The sequence below is a fragment of the Pleurodeles waltl genome, chromosome 5 (genome assembly GCF_031143425.1).
Source record: "Pleurodeles waltl isolate 20211129_DDA chromosome 5, aPleWal1.hap1.20221129, whole genome shotgun sequence".
NCBI classification, from domain to species: Eukaryota; Metazoa; Chordata; class Amphibia; order Caudata; family Salamandridae; genus Pleurodeles; species Pleurodeles waltl.
The window spans coordinates 1501582106-1501598294 of NC_090444.1; the positions used below are offsets into that span (position 1 = coordinate 1501582106).

A 16189-nucleotide genomic window follows, 5' to 3' on the forward strand; every position below is an offset into this window, starting at 1 on the left:
CATTGTGTTCTTGGACATACTTTGGCGAAATCAGCAAACTATCTTATAATGCCGGAACCACTTTAATACCTTTCAATAAAACCTCCAAGCGTTTCTGGAACATAGTGGCAGCCAATGCAAATCCAAACAGAAGTCTAAGGAGTCTAAAGGTGGTAAAGGGTTTAAATAAGTTAGTAATGTCTTTGGAGACTATAGATAAGGCATCTTGATGATACATTGACCTTAAGTCAATGATTGGAAAATATGGGCCCACCCACTCGCAGCCAATCTCTCGTTAATGGATGGTAATCGATTATAATGTATTTGCTCAGAGAGTGCAAATCGTAGTACAAATTAAGATAGCTGAATTTGATTTTAGCTATGACCACCACTGCCACCCACTCAGAGGAGTCAGTGGATTCAATTATTTTATCTTTGCTCATAGCATCATAAAATACTCTTTATGCTAATTGCCACTGGTCTACCTTTATGTTTAATAGGAATAGTACAAGAATTACATTTAATGGCATGTTTAAAACCCTTTACATACCCTACCTGAGTTTCAGGCACATATATAAATGTATCCAGTATTGTGTTCATACCTGCTTTATTGACTACACTGGAAGGTTTATCTTCACTTATTGAAAATACAGGCATGTTACCTAGACAGATAGGCTTATGTGAGCACAGTTTTCAAAATGCTTCCTATCTTGCTTCAATTGCACCATCCTACTTTATCATGCCCTTTGATTGCAAAACAGATTTTGTGATTAATACAGAAGAGGTGTGCTGTGAATGCGATGAGGGAACGGGACATTCAGACTGTGGCAGACTTCTTTAGCGAGTAGGAAGCAGTCAGAAAGTGAAGTCAGAAACATTCAACCCTTACACTTTTCTACTATCATAGGATGTGTCACACACTGCAAGGGCTTTTGGGAGATGACCTTCAAGACCCGCACAAAATGATTGTACTGACTTCTTTGCTGCAAGTAACCACCATGCCAAATAGTAGCGCGATTTTATGCGATTTCACAAGAAGGGCATAGACCAGGAGTTAGACTAGAATGGCCGAAAGACCCAGGCATCATCAGTGACGCAATAGAAGTACTGCTGTTCCGTGGTTAAGATGTGTCCCTCAATAGTCGGCATAGGCTCTTAAAACATTTCAAATACCTTAACCCAGTGTAGTATATTCCAGCCCATCTATTTCACTATGGGCCACATGGCATATTTCGCTGCTTGCGATGTACAGAAGAAGAGGCGGGGGGAGTGCGGAGAACTTGGAAAAATCACGAGTGAACCTATAATATCAACGCCTTTGCTAGCATTGCTGGGATACGATAGAGAGAGGCCAGCGACAGTTAGGCAATTAGTGGCCTGTTGTTGGCAAGGCACAGGGTGGCAATGTGCTGGGCCCAGGGCCCTCTCCTGGACATGAGAGACTGGCATAAGGATATGGTCTATTGTAATATACAGTCTGATACTTACAGGGAATTGCTCCCGATTAATAGTCAGGTGAGAGATATCTGGATACCCTATCAAGCTTATCAGTCTTGAACAGGAAAGGAGGGCATGGACAAGGTGGCACCCGCTAGTGTACGGGGGGTCGTCATTCTCAGCAGGTCACACCTGAGATATGAACATTCTCTGAAAGGGATGCTTGAGACCTGGTTGATTTCAAAGATGATTGGTGAAAGTACAGCCGCAGCTATGATTGTAAAGTACTGTTGTGTGGTATATACTTCCCAGGAGTCACACGATTATTGTATCACCCTCATTATTTACGTGGAAATGTGTACTTTACCCTGGCAAGGGGTCAAGATCTGAAGCATAAGTACCCTGAATGTAACTGCTGCTGTTGCAATATGTACATCTTTACACGCAGCTGTGCCAATATACTGTACTATGTGACATGATGCTTGACTGTTATACCAAAAAGCTAAATAAAATGTAAAAACAAAATGATTTTGGTATTAAGAGTGCCTCAAAACTTGTAAAACATTGTTAAAATAACCCATCATAGTAATTTGGGGCTCTCCAAATGCTTCAGGATTGAAATCAAATGTTAGTAATGTCTTATTCTTTCATCACTGTGCAAAAGTGACGTCAGACAGAATAGTATTTTGGGAGTCAGAATCGACCATAAAGCTAAGTGAATCATCACTAATTTTTACAATGGCTCATGTTTCTTTAATCATAGCTGAGCCATGTTGCAGAATAACTTCAATGGTGAGAACTAAATTGCTAACAGCATCTTGTTCCAGATCCTCAAGACTGTTGACACTAATGTTATTAATAACTTTACTACTTTTAAAACAGCTCTGAAAATAACCAGCTTTCCTTCATTTAGTGCAATATTTCCCAGCAGCAGGGCAAATAGGGAAATTGCCAAAATGGCACTTTTAGCCATATCTATAATATGCAGCTCTAATTTGAACATATACCTTTTTGATCCTTTCTTTATCCTATATGACACAAATGTTATTAACATATATGGATTAATCAGAAACTAAAGCCTTTGAAGTAATGCTTTCAACAATATTAAGAACCTCTTTCAAGTTAGAGTTCCTACATGCCGGAAGCCGTTCCTCAGTTTGTTTGAACAATAACCAAAAACAAACTGATCTCCAAGGTATGTAGTAATGTCTTCTTCTAATTTGCATTTGGCTGGTTCATTTCTGAGAGAAGAAATGTTTTCTTTGACTGACTTGTGGATTCGTTGCCTCCTTTTGAAAAAACTGTCTTTCAAGCATAATGCATGGTTCACCGGTGAATTGTTTCCAGTCTTGCTGTTACCCCATTGTATTGATCCCATTGAATAGATTGTCTTTGAGGTGGTTTTTCCTTGTGAATTATCAAACATCTCGTGTCCTATATCCCCAAGAAAACTAAATAAAATAGTCTTCTTTCTTTTGTCAGTGACATTTATTAACATTAATGCAACTAGAAACTTTTTATAACTGCAAAACCATTGTTTCCCTTTTAAGGAAGGTTTTCTTGGGCTTTGCAAAACAACTGATAGGTGAATCAGTAAGGAATTGCCAGCCATGAAAGTACCAGAACATAGCTTAGAAAAATCACATTGTGAAATGCTTAAAAACAGTTACCAGGAAAGTGAAACAATAAGAATTATAATTAGAGTGACCGAGTCTCAGCAAACTGCAAAGTGCAAAACCAGACAATTAACAAGCAACTCAGCACATACGGATAATTTATTTGAAGTAATTTAATACCTCAAAGAAAATTATGCCTTGGTATACAGTGCAGGACACAGAAAATGTTCAGCAGAAAAAGGAAGCACTATTCTACGGAACCCTAATAACTATATGGTGTGCACAGTTTACTCGTAGATAAACGGCGGAGAAGCGTATGCCTAACAGACTTGCTGTTGTTAGGTGGGGTGTCCAGGAACTGGAGCACAGAAAGAAGCAAACGCACTTCTGATGTTCACTGAGATGCGCTGTGGTTGGAGAGCATGAAGAAGCTGATGTGCGGTTCTCACAAGTGAGTGCTAGAGTCATTGATAAGTGTGCTTGAGATCAAAAGGTTGCTAGAGATGAAATGCAAGTTGAAGTCCAAAATCAAATGAAGCCATTCGTTGCACCTGGCATTTTTAACAGGGTGTCCCCCAGAATGTTGCCTTCTGTTGCTGAACCCGTTTTTGTTGGCAATAGGACTCTGTGCACTTATTCTGTGGTAACCAATGGTAAGCATTGTACAATTGGCATATAGCTGACTGGTACATTTAGTTTACCTTGAAAATGGTACTTGTTAGAAATGGGGTCTCTATTTGGCAGAGGTATACACCCTTGTCCAAATGGGGACCACAATCCTAGTCAGGGTAACTCAAAACACAATCCAAATTATCCTGTGCCCACCCTCTGGTAGCTCGGCACTGAACAGTGCCTTAGAAGGCAATATGTAAAGTATGTGTGCAATAAATCATACAGTAACACAGTGAAAACACCACAAAAATACACCACACAGGTTCAGAAAAATACTGTAGATAATATTTATCTGAATAAAATTAGGTCAAAACAACAAAGATCCAATAAGCACAAGTTGAAATATCACTATTAAAAAGTTAAAAAGAGGCTCAATCCTTAGAAAAAAAAACAGTTGGTTCTTGGTTACACACACTGGTATGCGTAAAAATTATCACGCAGGGAGACCGCAGAGGAGGAGATGTATGAAAAAATAAGGTATTGCGTTGGATTTTCCGACGCGGCACGGACAACACATCATTTCTTTCCATGCTGCAAGGGGTTTGCGTTGCTTTTTGGTGCACAGTCTTGGTTCCTCACTGCGATGCGGGGATATTTTGATGCCCAGGGACGATGCGCTGGAAGAAGGAACAGGTGCTGCATCAATCCTGTAGGCGATGCATCGAATTATACGTTGCAAGGTAGGCGCTGCATCAAATTTCCAGTAGGAAAGTCAGAGCTGCATTGTTCCGGTCAGCTCTGAAGCGATTTCTCAGCTGCAATGCAGACTTTGCATGGATTTCTGCAGGCGTTGCCTCGATTTTCAACATACAAGGAGTATCTTGAAGAGGTGAAGTCTTTGTTGGCCCTGACACTTCTGATCAGGTGGCAAACTCAATCCAAGCCCTTGGCAAGCACTTCAGGGGAAAGCAGAGACCTTCCAGCAAAGTCAGAGCCCAGCAGGGCAGCAGGGCAACAGCAGGGCAGCAGTCGCTCTCTGCTAAGCAGTCCAGATGAGTCCCTTGGGCAGCCAGGAAGCTCCTCTAACAGGGTACAGGTGTAGGTTCAGAAGTGTCTTGGTTGGTGGGGTAAGAGACCTAGGTTATGTACTCAAAAATGCCTTTGAAGTGGGGGAGGCTTCAAAGAGTGGTTTTGAAGTGCACACGTTCCCCTTTCAGTTCAGTCCTGTCTGCCAGGGTCCCTGTGAGGGGTTATCAGTCCTTTTTGTGAGGGCAGCCCACTGGTCTTTGAAATGTAAGTGTTAGGCCCTCCACCCTTCCAGCCCAGGAAGACCCATTCAGTATGCAGATGAATGCAGATGTGACTGAGGGGGTGATTCCAAGCTTGCCGGGCAGCGGGAGGCGCCCGCCAAGCGGGAACCGCCAGAAGACCGTACCGCGGTCCAAAGACCGCGGCGGTCATTCTGGGTTTCCCACTGGGCTGGCGGGTGACCGCCAAAAGGCCGCCCGCCAGCCCAGCGGGAAACACCCTTCCACGAGGAAGCCGGCTCCGAATGGAGCCGGCGGAGTGGAAGGGGTGCGACTGGTGCAGTAGCACCCGTTGCGAATTTCAGTGTCTGCTAAGCAGACACTGAAATTCTAAGTGGGGCCCCCAGGGGCCCCACGACACCCCATACCGCCATCCTGTTCCTGGCGGCCAAAACCGCCAGGAACAGGATGGCGGTATGGGGGTCGGAATGGATTCCCCTGGGCAGCGGAAAGCCGGCAGTATACCGCCGACTTTCCGTTTCTGGCCGCGGCTGTACTGCCGCGGTCAGAATGCCCAAAGGAGCACCGCCAGCCTGTTGGCGGTGCTCCCGCGGACCACGGCCCTGGCGGTTTTTACCGCCAGGGTCAGAATGACCGCCTGAGTGTCCTGTGTTTGTCGTTGTCTGGGTGAAATGCACAAGGGAGCTGTCAACCAGCACAGTCCAGATGTTGATTGGAGATAGGCTATAAGGCACAGATGGTTTTAACTGCAGAGACAGGCTCACTTTCTAAAAGTGGCATTTCTAAAATAGTTATATAAAATCCAGCCTCACCAATAAGCAGGATTTCTCATTACCATTCTGGCCATAATAAATATGACCTGGTTACCCCTTTCAGATCAGAATCTGCCACGCAAAAAGTATATGAGGGCAGTCCTAATGCTTGTCCATGAAAGGAGAAGGCCTCACAGTAATGAAAAACAAATTTAGGAGTTTTTCACTGCCAGGACACATAAAATACATATGTGCATGTCCTGCCTTTTACCTACATAGCACCCTGTCCTATGGGTTACTTAGGGCCTTCCGTAGGGGGTAATTTATATGTAGAAGAACGTGAGTTTAAGGCTTGGCAAGTACCAATGTGCATATACGTCTACCAACTAGAGACCCTATTTATAACATTGGTGATCAGGGGTGAGGATAGGACTTGTGTTGGTGCAGTGCCATACAATTGATACAAGTACACTACTTACCCACAGTTAAAGGTCAATTTGATTTGGTTTCTTTTTGCCGCAATTTCCCTGCTTAACAGTCTTCAACAAATCCTATACATCCTATATCATCTCTCTGGCTGGGTCCACAGGTGAAGTTAGGGAGTTTGACCTGGCTAAGCTGGAGGGATACACAGTTAACCAGCTGAAGGGCTTTTGCAAGGGGATGGGGATATCTACCAGTAGAGCCTCCAAGAAGGAGAAGACCAAAAGGCGCTGAGGGCCTGGGCAGAAGCCCGCTCACAAGAGCATGATGAGTTGGGGGAGCAAGGCGATGGCTCTACCAAGGAGCTGCCAACAGCAGCTGAGGATGACACCCCTGGATTTGTGGCCCCTGCTAAACCAGGGAGCAGTATCTCAAGTCACAGCCTGACTGCAGAGGGGAGGAGGGAGAGGAGAGAATTCCAGCTGCAGTTGGCAAGATTAAAAATAAAGGAGGAGGAGAAGAGAGCAGAGAGAGAGAGAGGCTGAGAGAAAAGCGAAACAAGTTGAAAGGGCCTTGACTGAAAACAAACTTATCTTGGCTCATGAACTGAGTCTGAAAGAGCTGGAGCTCATGTTTAGGCAGTCTGAGTCCAGCAGTGATGGTGGCAGCATACATACTGGACCTGCTGGAGACAAAAAGGTTCATATACCCAAGGATTTGGTGCCAAGTTATGTGGTGGGAGATGACATTGCTGCTTATTAAGTTGCCCTGAGGGCGCCTGGGGTTCCTGAAGGGCAAGGGGGCAGGCTTGTGGAAACACATGCCAATACCTGGGTGGGGCACACTTCTGACATTAGAGGTTAGGGACCAGAACAAGTACACTCCCATGAAAACCATTTTGATCGCCAAATTTGGACTGACCCTTGAAAAGTATTGCCAATGATTCAGGGACAGTAGCAAGGTCCCAAATCAAACCTGGATAAGCTGTGTTGATTTTTCCAGTAAGGCACTGAATGGCTGGGTGGGGGGCAGTAAGACAGTGATTATGTTGGGTTGTACAATTTGATCCTGAGAGAGCACATGCTCAGTATTTGCTTTACAGAGTTGCACCAGCACCTAATTGAGAGTAAGCTGACTTATCTAAGGAAGCTTGCTGAGGAGACCGATCTCTGAGCTAGCACCAGAGTGTCCAAAAAGGTATCTGGGGGGGACACCCACAAAGGTGGCTGTGGTTCCTAACAGAAGAAAGAGGGGGAAGACAAATTTAAAGGTAAGGAGTTCTCTCATGGCCCCCAAAATAATTACGAAGGGAACAGTGGTAACCAGTCCCAGCCTGATTCTAAAAAGAAAGGATTCTTTGACCATAAGCCAGGGAGGTTTGTACCCCAATGTACAAAGTGCTCCAAGTATGGTCACTACAAGGGTGACTCCAAATGTCCAAAGAGAGCACAGCCCCCCACTGTGTCCCTGGGGGATATAGAATGGGGTGCCAAAAGCCCACATACCTGCCAATACTTCTAGGTATAGGCAGTGGGTCACCATTAATCTGCAATGTGTGGAGGCTCTGTGTGACACAGGAGACAGCATGACTACTTTCAGGGGTCAGCTGGTATCAGCAGACCAGGTTCTACTGAACACATTCCAACAAGTTATAGTTGCCAACAATCGTGAGAGCCATCTGTCGGTGGCTCTGGTTCCTTTTGAGTGGGGGGTGGTGGTCTCTGGTACTCTGAAAGTAGCTGTGAGTCCTGCCATGCCTATAGATTGTCTGTTAGGCAATGACCTAGAGAATACTATCTGGAGGGAGGTAGAACTAAGGTCACTTTGAGATGATGGGATTGCCCGAGTGGATCTGCAATACTGCATGGTCCATGGCTGCCCGGGAGGGAAGTCAAGGGCGTCTGGAGCCATGAAGACTGCCCAGACAGCTGCCAAGGAGAGGGGCAAGGGGCATGAGAAACCACTCCCAGAAATTCCTTCGGTGGAGGTTGATGGGGTCCCTAAGGAGGAGGTCCCTGAACAAACCGGGAAAGACATTGCTGCCCTGGGTGACTTACCTGAGCTTGCTGGCTGTCAAGTTGAGGGTGGGCCAACTAGGGAAGAAATCTGCAAGGCACAGAAAGAGTGTCCCACCCTTGAGGGCTTTAGGCAACAGGCCTCAGCCCAAGCAGTAGGTGAAGCCTATGGGGATCACCTTATCTACTGGGAGAATTATCTCCTTTACAGTGGGCCTAATGTTCTGGGTACTGGGGCAGCATGTGTGCTGGTGGTCCCCTTGTCTTACCGGGCCTTCCTACTGGGCCTGGCTCACGACATACCTCTGGCAGGACATTTAAGTCAAGACAAGACCTTTGTAAGGCTTGTCACCTACTTTTATTGGCCCCGAATGTGGACAGCATCAAATGCATTCTGTAGGTCCTGTCCCACCTGCCAGACCAGTGGTAAGACAGGGAAAAAGCTCTAGGCTCCCCTGATCCCACTTCCCATCATTGGCACCCCCTTTGAAAGTGTGGGTGTTAGACCTGTCAGCCTTAGGGTGGTCATCCCAAACTTTTTGCCTGCCTCCCTCCACTTTTCTGACACTGTTTTTTCTGGTTCCGCGCTTTGTACCACTATTAACCAGAGATAAAGTGCATATGCTCTCTCCCTTAAACATGGTAACATTGGTTCACTCCCAATTGGCATATTTGATGTACCTATAAGTCCCAAGTAAAGTGCACTCCATCTGCCCAGGGCCTGTAAATTAAAAGCTACTAGTGGGATATGGCATTCATTATGCCACCAACTAAAGTAGTCTTTTGAAACACCTCAGGCCTGCCATTGTATGTAGTTTTATACAAACCTTTTTAATGGCCTAAACCTCACTTTTTAATACATGCAAGTCATCCCTAAGGTAGGTCCTAAAGGCTCCTGGGGCAGGGTGTATTGTATTTAAAATGTAGTTCACATGTACTTAATTTTTACATTTCCCGGCAGAAAACAATCAAAGTCTTTTTTCAGTGCTGTAAGGCGTTTCTCTCCCTTTGACTAACATTGGGTTACATTATTACAGTTAATAGGAGCTAGCTTTAGATTGGAAGCAGGTAGAAATATGCTGTTTACACTCAAAAAAATTGAAATTTAAAATCATTTTAAATGTTAAAGTCACATTTTAAGTGACAATTCTGAAAATGACACTTATAAAAAGGTGCCATTTTCTTGTCACATTTGTGCCTTCTGCTAGTGCCCTGTCTGACTTGACTGAGAATGTCTCTGCTGCTGGGCTTTGTGTATTGCTTCCAGATAGTAACATAAAAGGGGCTTAGGTGTAGTCAGGATAGGCAATATTGGCAGGATGGTTGGGGGAGTAGTTGTACCTATTCCCACTTACACTTCAAAAGGGTTTGCCTCCTGCACACACAAATGAATCTGACATCAGACCAGCTCCGTCTTTGCCACCCCAGACTGTTAGGAGACTTGACAGGGAAAGAGGAAGAAAGCGTTATGCAAAACCAGATGTAGAAATAGGACAGAGAATCCCCTCACATTAAGGCTGATGCTAGGTATAAAAAATGGATCTCCAGAACCACTCATCAGAATGCGTCTGGACCTGTGGACTTTACAGACAAAAGATTGACCTACTGCCAGACGACTGCCCTGTTGTTGCGGACTGACTTGCTGTCTGAGAGGGAAGACTGGAGCTGCATACCTTCATCCCACGCTAACCTGAGTGACTCTATGGGTCAGTTGGCTGACCTCTGTTGTGAGCTGCAGGGGCATAAACTCCAGAGGCCTTCCTGCAACTGTTCAGCTGCCCCGTGCATTGGACTTGCAACCAAATCTGCCTGAGCCCTGCTGGCCTCTTTCGGAGTGAGTTCCTGATCCCCAAGAGGTGGCCCCACAGGTGCTGCACCCTTGTCTGGCATGGTGAAATTCTGAAGTGTAGGCTCTTTATGTTGCCCATGACAATCACCAATGCAAAGCTCTGTTGAGGTTTGTTCTTCATGGTACAGCGAGCAGCAACGCAAGATCTGCACCCTACTTCACAGCAATGACAGCCTGTGGTGATTGCCAGCATGAATCTCCTGCAATGCCCTTCTGGGAATCTAAACAGCTCCTCGTGCTACAACAAAGGCAGCCTGTGAACTAAGCTTGGTCTTTGCGCTAAAGCGACGATCAGGCATGATGCTTTCCCTGCCTCTTGTGGCCTTCTCCACTGTAAATGGAACTTTTTGCGCTGGACTCACATGGAAACTCTTCAGTGGCACTAACCTGGCCTGTGTATTGGCCTGTGCTGCATCGTATTTGGCCTAAACATATTACTTTCCTCCAGTCTAGCACGACAAGATGACCGCAAGTGGCGCTTTGTACTTTTATGAGCTCTTTTCACTGTAAACTTTAAAATTGAATGTCTCCAGTTCTACTGGTTGGCTGTTTGTTATTCTGTCATCATTTTATTTCTTAAAAATGATTATATTTTTCTAAATTGGTTTGAGTCTTTTCCTGTGTTATTTTCACTTTATTTCTGCTTGTGTGCTGCATAAACACTCTACACATTGCCTCTAATGTAAGCCTGACTTCTTTATGCCAAGGTAACAGATAGTTAAGCACAGGGCAATTCAGTGACTTTTACAGTTCACTCTGACAAGGACTACGGTTATTGCCTGAGTGGGGCTTCCCCCCTCTCAAACAATAACCCAAACTTTTACAGTAATGTAAAATGTTGCAACAACAAATTTTGATGAAATACAGCAATAAAATAAAAAAGAATATAGGTAATATTACAGTGTAACAGTTAACATACAAAAATCTTGTTGGAAATCCTTGGTGGGTGCACATGTTACCTCAAATTTTGATTTAGTAGATAGGAAGTTTACAAACATGAAGAGGGATGAAAGCCTGCAGGGTGAGAAGCTGTGCTGATGAAATTCAACTTGTCACGATGTTGATGTGTGCTTTCAGACAGGCAAAGAAGGAATGATATGGGAAGATTTTCACAAAGTTTGAGAAAGTGTAATTTCTATGTTTCACGCAGTTCTCATTCATCCTATGCCAGCCAAGTTTCATTTATTCCTGTTCACTGGTTGATAGATTTACGGGTTGTTCTGTTCGCGAGAAATGCTTATCTGTTCACATAAAGCTAACCATTAAATGTCCCTGGCACTCAGAAACAGGTGAATAGTATTATTCTTTCCTATCTTGTAATAGATCAAGTGGTGTTTCTTTTCAGAAGGGGACAGCTGAAGTCAGTTGAAGTATGCAGGAAAATTCTGCTGAATTAATGTTTTCTTACCCTGGAAAGTCTCCGATTAGGTATTTTCTAATTTATGTTTAAAACTCATGAGGGAAAGGCAAGAAGTCTAAAATTAAGAAGTCCAAAAGTGGTAAATCTGTTAGGAACATGTATAGCCACATCCTTCCAATTATGTTTGTACCCGCTGTGATATTTTTGTTTCTTGACTCATCTGTTTCATTTATAACCAATGGTGTCTTTAACATATATATATATATATATATATATGTATATATATATATATATATTGTGTGCATGTTTCACTTGGCAGAGTTGCTGGTCTGAAGTGTACTGGGCTGTCTACAGTGCTGCAGATGAACAAACAAAACATTCTTCTCCACATCTGCATTCTGTCCCATTTGTGAGCTAACACATTATTTATATTCTTTTAGGTTTGATTCAACAAATGACCCCCTGACACCTCCAGCATGACTACTCATCCCAGGAGACTTCAAGCGAGAAGAAGTAGTAGTAGGAGGCGGTGCCTTTTGTTCAATGAGTGCTATAGCACCTGCCCTGCTGCACAGGACCCTCTGACACTTTCAGATGGGCTACATGTCCTAGAAGACTTTCAGGCAGAAGGAGGAAGGGGAAGAGGAGGAAGCAGGCCCTTCCCTCCAACAAACGATATGAAGCTCCATCACCTGACCTGCTGTGTAGGATCCTCTAACACTTCTGGGGGACTATGAGTGCCAGAAGACCTGCAGCCAGAAGCAGGAGGGAGAGGATGAGGTGGGCCCTTCTGCCCAAAATGCGCTAGAAAGGTATAACACCTGCCCCGGTTTGTGAGATGCATCCACGCCAAGGGTGGGCTGTCTTCACCTGTCATCACCCATACGGGGCTTCTACTACCCCTCTACGGTCTGCCTTATGTCTCCCTTTGCTTTTCCGGCACAATCTTTTAAACAAGTTGAAATTTTAACCCTAATGTGGCTTTTAAGGACCTCATAACACTAAATTGTCCCGCAACTATTGAGTTGAACAATTGCTTATAGTTTGTCACAGAACAAATAACTCTTACATTAACTTTTATGTGCTGTTTGCTAATGGATTTTGATAATCAGTGTTTATTTGATATATCTATCAATTTGTGATTTGCTCAACACTGCGCTATGGGGAAAAGAAAAGCTGTTGAGCTTCCCCATGGGGCAGCTAAGCCAAAAAAAAACAGTTAAATTAAAAGTGGGAAACTGCTCTCTGGAATAAATTGATGACCTGATTGAAGAAATTGAGCTAATCATTTTTACAAAAACTTGCATGTAGGTATAGACTGATTAAATCCGAGGGTCACCAGTATATATAGGAAGCTGAATATTTTGAGTGACCCTACCAATATGCGAAGCTCAACAAGACTAACAAGACTGGATTGCAACATGCCTGTAGTGAATCATAAAAAAGCAAAACCACTCAATTTAGCAACATAGTGGTTTTCAAAAGAGGTGGTGTAAACATTTGGGAACATTGCAATGGTAGACCAAGAGGATCACATTTGAACTACAATGCAAGAAATTGATTTGTTTCCATGATTAACATACACATTTTCAAGAGAAGGTAAAGTTGATGAAAACGTTTTGATTAACATACCCATACCCTGGATAAAAAGTGTTAGACACTGTTATTTAGTGGAAGAGTCCAACATATTGAGAGAAAAACATCATACATCCCATTGGAGCAAGGATGATTATGTCAAACTTATGCTGATGGATGGGAAGATAGCCGATGGACTGGTAGATCTAGATATCTGCTCACTTCCCCCACAAATAGCCCCAGACCTTTTAAATATAAATACCCTCTGTTGGAGTGCCATCCAGCTCCATGGAAAATGTGTCCATGTGCCACTGAACAGTCTTTGCAGGGTGGGGGATTCAGTCCCTATGGGAGTAGACAAACTGCCACAGGATACCATGGTTATGATTGGCAGGAACAGGCATAGGGGAATCTGGGGGGCATGGATCAGCTGCCCATCTGTCTTATTGAAGGGGCTAGGTTACACCAAGATTTCCCAAATATTGTGAGGCAGGCAGCACGGACCTGGGAGATTGCAATAAAACGGGTGCTAAGCCAGCCCCCATTTTCAGTGAGGCTGGCATTATGATGGTTGAAGACTTTTTTGCAGCTCAAACTGGTTATGTCACACAAGGCATGAATTGCAGGAGGTTGCAAAACTTAGGGGAATCTGTATCCTGAGGAAAGTTGTATAACATTTGAGGAAGCTCGGGAGGTGTTTAGGGTGGGCCTTGGTCTAGTTTTACAATTTGCCAAAATTACCAAGACACCTGGTGACATCTGGACATATTTCCTGTAGAAGGTGCTGTAGGGCTCTGTTTGGGGGCTGGTCTCATGACTGTAGGGCACACTAAAGTGGGATACATCAGTCACTTTGATGGTTGCAAGATAGGGTTGGGATGGAGGCTTAGAGAAGCCCTTGATGAACCAGGACTGGATGAAGGTTTATGTGTTGGTTGTGGGGAGTTTTCAGCAATGTGTGATTTAATCTAGCACACTTCTATGCCTTACATTGCGCTAATCTTTTGCTGAAAAGGTTAAGGAGTATCGATAAGAGTAAATCTGGTGCCTGATTGAGGCATGCAGCTGTTAGACCAGGCACTCTGAGGTAGTGGTTACCCAAACTTTTTTGCTTTTTCTAAGAGGCTTTACTGATTCTCTTTGAGGGGCCCTGGGCACTTTCCCACTGTAAGTACATTGTGAAAGTGTGCAAGCCCTTCCTACATCTGCTTGCCAGAATGTGCACAATTACACATTGGTAATTTCATGTACATACTAAGCCTGGCAAAGCTTACCAGTATGTGCACACTTGCACATCGGTGTTCTCACATATATACTGAGCCTGGTCCAGCTTGCCAGGATGTACACACTTGAACATCGGTGTTTTCATGTGTATACTGAGCCTGGCATAGCTTATCAGTATGTGCACACATGAAAACTGATATTTCATATATATACTAAGCCTGTCACCGCAGGCCTGTATGGGTGCACTGTGGACCAAATTCACGAAAGTATTTGGCATTGACAAGATCAATGTCACTGACTTTGTGAATGAAAATACCAATTTACAGTACACAATTGCCACTATAGATCGCAAACCACACACTTTAACCACTTGCAAGCAGAAAAGAAAAATGGTGGTGATGGGGAGTTCCCCCCACCTTCTAATGAGTTGCAAGGGAATATAGCTATGTTCAGTGATCACTCCTGCAGTCTCAATGCATTGAAATGCCAGAAACTGGAGTCAGCAAGCAGCAACATTCATAAAAGCAGAATACATTGGTTGTTAACCGCTCTAACGTCCATGTCAAAACAAGTCATTGGCTAGTTAACTTCTACAAGATTAAATGGTTTGCTCCTTTGAGGCCATTAATTATCATTCAGCTAATCATTGAGTGAAGATCTGCAAAGAAGTATTCTTCCATTTCTTTTTTATTATCAAGCAGGTCACTTTCGTTACTGTGAGAGAGATCAAGTTTCATTAATAAATTAGTGGCATAGAAGTTAGCATATGGTGATGAACTAACCAGCATTTAAACGTGTGACAGAGAATGTAAGACAAGTTGTAAAATGCGCACATTTGAATTATGATGAGCCATGTGACATATGAATTATGATGAGCCATGTGGCCACCATTCGCATTGTGCACCACATTTTAACATAAGAGTTTTGCGTTTTATCAAATGAAACAATTAAACTGAGCGAAATTAAAAATGTTTATTAAAATATAGATTAATCATTGAAGTGTTAAAATGAAAATTAGTTAATCATACTTATATTTGATTAAATGTACTTTACAATTTCAAATTACACATTTACAGAAAAATAAATGCATGTTTAAAATTAGTTCTAAATGTTATTAATGATGTTTGCGAATACATTATTTGCTTTGATTATATAAATTAAAAGGTGTGCAATAAGTCTATTAATGTATTAATAGTATTAATTTGCATTTATGCTTTTTGATTTGACTAGGCCTGAAGTATTATTTTGCAAGCAGAAATGGAAATTCACTTGTTTCTTCTGTCCCCTCTGACCTGAATTCTTTCCCTAGGCAGTTTATGTAATGTTGAATGTTTCATTGTATTGTACGAGAAGAGCATGTTTCCAATTTAGTCAATGTTGCAGAATTTGTTCTGGCTGTCCAACAGGACAGGAAATCTACAGATCTCATGTGAAAGAATATTAGTTTAGTTTATTGTGTGTTGTGAGAAAGGAATTGTAAGTAAATAACTAGGGAATGCACTATTTGCTAGTCCCATGTTAGGTTACCCAATGACAACGCACTTTTGCTGAGAAGATTCTTAAAAGTATGAGTAATTGGTGGTGCTATCTGCAGTGATTGGATGCTAAATTTGATGGCTGAAATATGCCTACCTCAAGAACCAATCAATAAGTGAGAAACGTTATATTGGAGTCAGTCTTCGATTAGCCACACACCTGTTTCTATACTGCTCAGAACTCTGTCAGAGTCTGCTTAAGTCTGGTGTCATACCCCTCTTCTCTGAGTCTCCTGGTGAGTTTCCTCATCGTAGTCTTAACTGCCCTATTCTGTTATGTGGTTCAGTACTAACAAGGCCAACTAATTCTGAACTGCTGCTCTGTCCTACGTGCAGCCCGTGTTCTGCACCATTCTGATGGTGCTTTCACCTGACAGTGGAAGAAGGTGACAGTCCTGTTTGATGAATCATTCTGTATGCTGTCCCATGGGGAAAGGTATAACTAAATGTGGTCTCTTGTTTCCCTTTCAGTTAATATCTTAGGTATAACTAAATGTGGTCTCTTGTTTCCCTTTCAGTTAATATCTTACCCCAGCATATTTTC

The 16189-nt window shown here is 43.2% G+C and overlaps 1 long non-coding RNA gene across 1 annotated transcript in view; it reads left to right on the forward strand.

The window, feature by feature from the left end:
* LOC138296553 (uncharacterized) overlaps positions 1 to 15290 on the forward strand; it is a 53787-nt gene extending 38497 nt beyond the window's left edge. The window contains exons 3-4 of the long non-coding RNA XR_011203857.1: positions 3319 to 3483; positions 11752 to 15290. This is a non-coding gene — a long non-coding RNA (uncharacterized lncRNA). The remainder of the gene's footprint in view (positions 1 to 3318; positions 3484 to 11751) is intronic.
* The last annotated feature ends 899 nt before the right edge of the window (positions 15291 to 16189 follow it).